This window comes from Rhynchophorus ferrugineus, unplaced genomic scaffold (assembly GCF_030347505.1).
Source record: "Rhynchophorus ferrugineus isolate W39M unplaced genomic scaffold, kcgeb_rfMv2 rfM8, whole genome shotgun sequence".
NCBI classification, from domain to species: Eukaryota; Metazoa; Arthropoda; class Insecta; order Coleoptera; family Curculionidae; genus Rhynchophorus; species Rhynchophorus ferrugineus.
Window position 1 is genome coordinate 19,060,612 of NW_027472587.1, and position 9,285 is coordinate 19,069,896.

Genomic DNA, 9,285 nt, shown 5'->3' on the forward strand with positions numbered 1-9,285 from the left:
AGGTCGAGCATTGTCATGCAAAAAAATATGTTCTAGTATGTCATATGCCACTGCTGTTAGTTTATTGAAACAATACGTCATTTAATTTGTTCAATTGCCTTCGATAGACACCTCAATAACAGTTTAATTCGGCCTTAACAGCTTGCAATGCACTACAACTTACTGATCCCACCATAAGCACCAAAATATTTTCTGGTCGATGTGAATGACTCCCCCAAATACATCCGTGATTTCTTGCTAATGAAATTATCGTAGTGTACCTAGGCTTCCCTCCTTTTTAAATACTTCCTATTCTTTTCCAGACCTCTTCAGATCAAGAATCAAAAACAATAACTTAATAATATCAAATTACTTAAAAATAGAATACTGAAGAGAATTTAAAAATATCATATTTTACCAACATATAAACTTATCAAAATACATATACTATAATATACTCAGATAGCCTATTCATAGTTATTTTGTAGGTCACACATCATCTAAATTTGTAACGTCAAAATGTAGCAATGTTGTTGCCTCAACTATGAGTTTTAGTGCAGTTTGGCTTGGTCATAAACAACAAAAATGTTATCAAATATAATTAATTTTAATATTATAGTTCATCTAAAAACTAGAGTTATTTATATAGCCACAATATTTTATAGGTTAGAATTATAGCCTCTTATCGCTATTGCTTTCAAGAATTTTGCATACCTCTGCTAACCGAACGACATTGACAGGCTCATTCGTTTACGTATTCGAACTAATAAGACAGCACTGTGTCTCTTTTTAACTAGAATAAAATGAGAAGGAAAATATTTTCTGATTCTAAAACAAATTTACAAATTGCGGCAGGCAATATATTAAACATCTATGCACAAAAAAACTTTGAAACTTTGAATATACATCAGGTACATATACTAAATTTGGAAGGAAACAGAAAGGAGATTAGCATGGCTCCTTCGCAAGGATGACATGCAAAATCTAGCCTATATCTACTAGCCATCTATACAGAATATATAAAATATCTTGCAAATCTTGCTTCCGACCCGATAGGCTCCCTGGAGGACCTAAATTCGGTAAAACCTCATCTGAGATTTTGAGAAGCAGTAGCATAGGGACCTAGAAACCATTCTCATATCAACCAAAACATATGAAAGGAACTCCATCAAAATCGGTCCAACCGTTTAGGAGAAGCTCAATTACATATACACAGGCAGAAACATTGTGTATATAAATATTTATGTTTTTACTACTATACACTTTTCTGTTTTGTTTCTTATGTCATATCTTGTATTCGATATACTAATATTTCATTTGAATGTGATTCTATTTTGTAAACAGATCCTAAATACAGTAACAGACTGATGGGTTTTTGATCAATAAATAAATAGATGATCAAAATGTATAGAATTAATGAACGTGAATCTGTGCAGTTCACCTATATTCAGGCCCCACATCTACTACTAACAATAAATATTACTATAATTCTATACTATTACTATAATAAAGAACATAAAAAAGAAAAGTAAATAATTGTAGTTCAAGTATAGAAGAATGTATTGATTAATTGGAAGAAAATCAGAAGTATCAGTACAATAAACTGCTATTATACAAGCAAATATTCAAACCTATATGAAAATACGGTAAAATATATAATATAAAGTATTGTGGATGCACCCAGGTACTACGAGACTGATTACTTACACCGAGACATTCAGATACCGACTGTCACTAAGTAATTCAAGAGAATCGTAAAATGAGACCGGGATAAATACTCAAACATTCAAACCATTTCATCTTGTGTAATCAATGGACCCTCTTAGATATAATTTTATTCTGTGAAAGAGTATTAAACAATTCAATTTATTCAAAGAACCAACCCGTCGTATTCCTTCACCATTTAGGTAGTCAAAAAAAAACAGATGATGACCTTGTGGCATATATTTATTCATAATAAAATTTGGACGTTTACACAATACAATGATTAAAGCTAAACTGAGCTAAATGTCACATAACCAATTTTTTGTTACTCTCGCGATGGTATCCGTCAGCTATTACTAACCAATTGGCTAAACGAACTGCTACCAGTAAGGCGTAAGTTCATTAACTATATGTAACCCGATCGAAATCTGAAAAAAATCAATCCTGAGGAATAAACGTCAAAAATCAGATCGAAAAAGCCAAGCCACCGCTTACCACCCCCCTCTCTCGTACGATAGTCGTCGCGGTCTGGATATAAATCCTCTTGATAAAGCTGTCAGTCGACGAGCCATAATGCGTGGCGTTCAGTCGGGGCAAAAAGCGGTGATTAATGCCGTATATTTATTCGACGTTTGTCTGGAATTTGGTCGGGATGAGGAAGGATTAGGATTCCCTAATGTCTGTGTACGGAGCTCGAAATTCGCCGCTCAGCTGCCAATAACAGGGCGATTTTCGTGACGTGTCGATTTATGAGGCCGTCATAAAAAAAGTGAGCCGCCGCCTCAGCCGGATGTTTTTGTTTATCCCGATCCAGGCCGGGATAGTTTCGCCACGGGACTTCCGGGTTGCGTTTGGGGTTCGACCGTTGACCTATATAGTCTTGATGTTCTTGTTTGCATTCACGTATGTTTGGTTTCCTCGAAAAAAAAAACTACATAATTTTCAAGAAAATAGCAAAATGTATTTATTCAAATTCACGCCCATCTTTCAGACAATTTTCTGGATAGTATCCCACAAAGATTATTTGTCCTTTGACTTCTTCGAAATTGGCGAACTGCTGCTCTACAAGCGCGTTCATGCAGTAAGTTGATAGTCGGTCGGGGCAAGTTCTGGAGAGTATGGCATAAATTTCTTTGTACACTTCCATTTTAGTTTTGCTTGATGTTTCCTATTTTAATGGTTTTCTTACCCAATTCTGTAATTTATTTCCAGCTCCTGGCTTCCATTATTTCTGGTTTCTATACAAAGATACTAAAATGCATTTACTTATTCTATTTTCACATCTTAAATTTGGATATTTATCATCTCTAGTCAACCACTTTTGTTCTGATCTTTTGATTCTCATTCCATATTCTGTTGGTATGATATCGTATCTGTTTAAAATTTTCTGTAGGTGTTCTGGTCATCAGTTGTTGGTATTACATCATCTGCAAGATTCTACCTAAATTTTATGTTTTCTATATTTTTATAAACTACATGTTTTTTGGTCTAATTGACATTTATTTCTTATTTCCTCATTAATATAATAAACAAGAGCTTAAAGTTCGAGGTTGGCCTTGACACAGTCCTGCCTGTGGTTTAATATTTCCTACAATGACGACATTGGTATATATCCTGTATATTCAATGTGTTAAAGCAAGTCTAATACACGTTTTGTAAAAGTATAGCATTAAAATAAACTTTATAATAACAATTTGTGCAATCTATTTACATGTATATTAAAGAATATGTTGATACAATACCCGATACACTTTTAATTTTAGTTACGTCTCAATTATGTGACAGCTCTATATAAGGCATTCAGTACACTATGTACATTAAAAAAAACTCAAATTACCTTTTTTTACCTAATAACCTTTACCAAATATTTGGCCTAATTAATGGATATTCTTCCGTATACTTACGGTTTTACTGAACAGTGTACATACGAAACAGGGTAAATACCAATCCGGCGTGGACGTTTATTAATATAACGCCTCTAAGCGTTCGCAGGAATGTGCTTTTCAATTACAACGACTTCCCAACGGTGGCCGATATCCTAAACCAATATTGACCCGACTACTTACCTATGTCGAGATTGACGTCCCCAATTTGCAAAATTGATTCCACCCGCTCCGAAATGGAAGACTTATAAGAAATTTACATGGGATTGCATCCGTGTTCCTGGCGCCGTGGAAACGTTGGCCTCGGGAGCTTATATAAAAATTGGTTCTTATGTTGGGGAAGTATCAAGAGAGTTACAGTGTAATAATAAATATTCTTCTAGTATAAGTTTATTTTTAACTCCAATTATGTTACCTTATTTAGTTATAGACACACTTCTGATGAAAATCATGATGTGTTGGAAGAAATGTCTGTGATATTTGTTTAAAAGCAGTTCCAATATAATTCAGAAATATAAACCTGGTAAAATACAGCACATAGTAGTTTGATTAATAGAAAACGAACAAAACTTCTTAAAGCCCATATATATATAGATCCCCCCTCTTTAGATATCAAAAAATCTGGTGGTATAACTGAGATTCCTCTATGGCTTTTCAAAATAGAATTCACATATTTCGAATACTATCATTATTTGGAAATAATAACAATCAAAATTAACACATAATCTTCTTATATACCGTAGTTTATTCATGTAGAAAAATTTTAAACAAAAAATAGAGAGAGTTTCTCCATTTATTTAGCTATTAGGAATTGTAAAAGATCTAAAATAAACATAAAATATAAGAGTTTTTTAATGCTGTGCCTAATAATGTCATATGATATTATAATGTCAGACTAATACTATATTGTATAGAATAAAATGTAGTGCATGTCTTATTTTTGTTAAATAAAATAGTTTTTTAAAGTACAGATCACAGTTAAAGGTGTAAGGCGGACTGAAGTTGCAACTATAAGCCGCCCAGTTGGGCCCATGCTAATGGGTAACTATAACAAAAAAGAATGGCTAGGAAAAAGGGTGGAGGTACAACTATTAGGCAACTGATGTATATAATGATATTTAATTGATATTTAAACAGTTATGCGACACTTCGAGAAAGTTGTTTTGATCAATAATATTTGATCTTAATTAATAATGAAAGTAATATTCCATATACTATGTAAGAAAAACTTCTTAATTACATCTACACAAACCGAATTTCCAGGTGACTTACCCCAAATCCCCGACGATATTTTAGCCGAATTGCCGGCAATAAAGATGAATATAAACGTTAATACAAATTGAATACGGAGGGGGGAAAACGCCGGGACAAAACAAATATAATAAAAAAAATGTAAAACAATATGGAGCCGCGGAAATACTCGTAAAAGTTAAGCAGGAACATCGGGGAGACAAATTAAAATGTAGCTTTTTGTTCTGATAACAACACCACGAAAAAGTTTCCACATAAATTATGGGAATGATATAAAATGCTTATAGCAGGAAAAATAAACGGGACTGCCGTTCCTCCATTTTCGACGTGGAACGATACCGATCCTGATATGTGAAAAACATTGCTGATGTAGAAAATTTAGTTTAGTTTAGTATATACATATAAATATATATATATATATATATATATATATATATATATATATATATATATATATATATATATATATATATATATAGTTGCGGATGTCCAAGAGTTAGATGAGTGTGGTCTGTTTTCTAATAGATAAACGCCCCCACTGTCGATTTGCTTCGGGGTTTTTTGAAGTAAATTAATAGTTTATTGTTCTAAAACCCTTTCCGATTTTGTAACGTTTCGGCATAATCTCATCTGCCATTTTCAGGTCTTGATTCCCCTTGTCCTGCTCCTCGTTACATGACCTCAAATGACCTTCTGCATTGCCGAAGATGGATTATTTACAAGAATATGGTCAAGTGTAAATTATTAATTAAATTTTATTAACTGTAAAATCTAAGTAAACGTAGTGTAAAAACATCATACGGTAGCTCGAATTCTGTCATCATAACCACTCAAATGCTTTTTTAATGTGTCTCTGACATCAACCATTGTACATCTTTCTTTTCAGAACACTTGTAAAAAAAATACTGTAAATCTCAACAAATTCATGTCACAATAATATTGATGCTTCTAATGGTTAGTACTTGGAGGCTGTAACATCTTCCCTATCATTGTATGAAGTGATCATATCCTGAACAACAACATTTTAGGTTTTCTCCAACGTGCAGCTGCCTCGGCTGCAGTTACCTGAAGGCATTATTCATACAAATTGATTTATCAAATTTACTACAACTTCCTATATAAATAGGGAGACAATTATACTTAAAACGCGCTTAATGAACTATAATTTGAACATCAACTATAAGCTAAAGACTGGAAGAGATTCAGGCTCTACTTTTGGTTCAATATAGGGTATATTAAGTATGAATAAGAAATACTATCAGAGAACAAACTCATCCATGTGCAATATGTTCTTTAAAAACAAACAAAAAGCCCCTTCCGAAGAGTCACATTAAATATTAACCTTGCACCGCACTCAGTAGGGGAAAAATCAAGAGGAAGTTGTTCCCAATTCCCATCAACAGACTGCGAGGACAGCAGAAACGGGGGAGGAACGTTCTCTTTAACGAGCTACTTACCACGTGTGTTCGCATCCCGGTATTGCCGAGAAAAAATCGCGAATTCCTCCGTTCTTGTTGTTGTCGGCGATATGTCTAAACATTCATGGCGCATTGGAAGAGCGTAAAAGACTAAAAATGGCGTCGGAACGGGCCCGTCCCTCATGCATATTAAAATTGAACCGACGAACTTATAGTTTTATTAGATTTAAGGCCACAAAAGCAGAACCTTTATGAATATACCGCGCGAATATTTGTCAGCTGAACAACAACATTTTAGGTTCTTTCCAACGTGCAGGTGCCTCGGCTGCAGTTACCTGAAGGCACTATTCATAAAAATTGATCTATCAAATTTACCACAACATCCTCTATAATCAGGGAAACAATTATACTTAAAACGCGCTTAATGAACTATAATTTGAACATCAACTAAAAGCTGAAGACTGGAAGAGATTCAGGCTCTAATTTTGGTTCAATATAGGGTATATTAAGTATGAATAAGAAATACTATCAGAGAACAAACTCATCCATGTGCAATATGTTCTTTAAAAACAAACAAAAAGCCCCTTCCGAAGAGTCACATTAAATATTAACCTTGCACCGCCCTCGGTAGGGGAAAAATCAAGAGGAAGTTGTTCCCAATTCCCATCAACAGACTGCGAGGACAGCACAAACGGGGGAGGAACGTTCTCTTTAACGAGCTACTTACCACGTGTGTTCGCATCCCGGTATTGTCGAGAAAAAATCGCGAATTCCTTCGTTCTTGTTGTTGTCGGCGATATGTTTAAACATTCATGGCGCATTGGAAGGGCGTAAAAGACCAAAAATGGCGTCGGAACGGGCCCGTTCCTCATGCATATTTAAATTGAACCGACGAACTTATAGTTTTATTAGATTTAAGGCCACAAAAGCAGAACCTTTATGAATATACCGCGCGAATATTTGTCGGGATTAAATAGTACCGTGAAGGTTTCGACGGAGGAGCTTGTTTTATATAATTTTATAGTTCAGTGGGTGTTAGTTCTTACATTTTTTGAGAAACTGTTTAATTAACTTTATAATATTATTATTTTTAATATAAATTAACCCTTATTTTTCAGACAGTCAAACTAGTTAAATGAGCTTTATTTAAATCACTTTTAATCACATACCTTCATCATCATCGTTCAACCAATACGCTGCTATTAATGTCGCAGAACTAGCAACATTTTTCATCTTCAAATGGAGCTATTGACGTTCGCCAAGCAAAGCTGTTCTAATCTGGGACTTCGTGTTTTCAGATCACTTCACACACACACTGGCGATAGGTCACTCGGAAAATTCGCTGACTGTGCATCAGGGACCTCTTTCGAACGAATGTTTCTTCTTGGTTCTGCTGATGTTTTGTCTCCTATTCCAAGATGAGCAGCTAGATTTTTTCTTATATCCTTCGGGTTTGGGATGTGGGCGTTTTGGGACTGGGAATGTCGTAGTTGGTTTACTATCCAGGTTTGTGGATGGGTAGGGATTTAATCAAGGTGTTGTCTTGTTCTAAGGTGTCTATGGAGAACCTTACACAGAGCGTGCTCGTGAAATTCTTCACAAACGTGATGCCTGATTCTACGTGAGTGTTAATGTTTCTCAAAAACCCTTGGAACGCTTGAAGTAGTTCAAGTTGTCTCTCAGAGATATACCTGTACCACATATATGCTCCGTAGAGGCAGACTGGGTGGACTAGCATTTTGTACAGGGTCACTTTCTTGGGGGCTGGAAGTTTACTTTTTCTTCAGAGGAGTGGAAATAGAAGTCTGTACACGCCATTGCCTTAGCAAATAGCGTGCTGAATTTGATCTGACGATTGGAATCTGCGATCGAACTGGAGACCGAGGTATTATACTTTCTGGGGCCAGTCCGGTCGCCAGAATTTGTACCACCCAATCTCCTGGTTTAGCTAGTCTTGAAGTCTGTTGCGAATAGCGTCGAGACTATAACCGGTTGTGAAAAAAGTGGTATCATTTGCACAGAATGCTGTGTGGGAAAGTTTGTGAGGTGGAAATTCAGCCACATATACGAGAGAAAATTGCGTCACCGATGCTCACTTGAGAGAACCTACCGTCCATGTATGAATCTATCAGGGAGATTAGGACATTCGGCAGACCAAGCTGTCTCGCTTTGAATATTAGACCGTGATACCATACTTGATCGAAAGCTTTGGAGAGATCTAGAAAGATGGCTCCAGTTTTTCAACCTTTTTCTTAACGTCTGGTTTTTTCTTGGTGCGACGCGAGGAGCTTGGTGGAGACTTGAATGTTTGGCGAGGAATGGTTCGCTCGGGATTATGTGGAATGCGTCTCACAGACGTTCAAAGCGTGTAATATCGCTTTTTCGTTGAACTAATCAAGATGATGGGCCTGTTTCAGATGGATTGGACTTGGCATCCTTTTTAGGAACGAGCGTTCCCTGGTGGTTACGGGATCTGGGACAGGAACTATTCTTGTTTTTGGAAACTAAGCTATTCTCGTATATATATATATATATATATATATATATATATATATATATATATATATATATATATATATTATTTTTTACATAATATTAACCATAAAAAATATATTTTCTTTTCGATGTTTACACATCTCCCATTGTCCAAAGTTGGGGACGACCGAAACACAAAGAAGCCATGTCGACCCCTCGAGAACCCTCTCTCTCTCAACCTTGCTCTCGCGCTCTATCTCGCTCCGAAAGAAATATGAATTTGGCCGACAAAGTAAACTAAATTTCCATCGAACGAAAACAGTTTTTTATTGCCCTTCGCTTTTTTTTCTGCCATCTTTTATCCGTTAAAAGCACCGAGGAGGGACGGGAGGAACGGCCGGGGTGAGGAGGCGGCGTCGGCGGCGAGAGTGTCCCGGGCTCCTGGTGGACTGCTGTCGCTGCGAAAACGGACTAATTTTATAATAGCCGTAACACTTCACGTTACTAGGTCCCTCCCCCCTCATCCTCCTCCAGCGACCCTAGACTCCGGCTAAATGTTTGCGTCTGTTCGGTCC

At 36.0% G+C, this 9,285-nt stretch overlaps 1 pseudogene; it reads left to right on the top strand.

The window, feature by feature from the left end:
* The first annotated feature begins 879 nt into the window (after positions 1–879).
* On the top strand, positions 880–976 carry LOC143201829 (uncharacterized; annotated as a pseudogene).
* Positions 977–9,285: the final 8,309 nt, after the last annotated feature.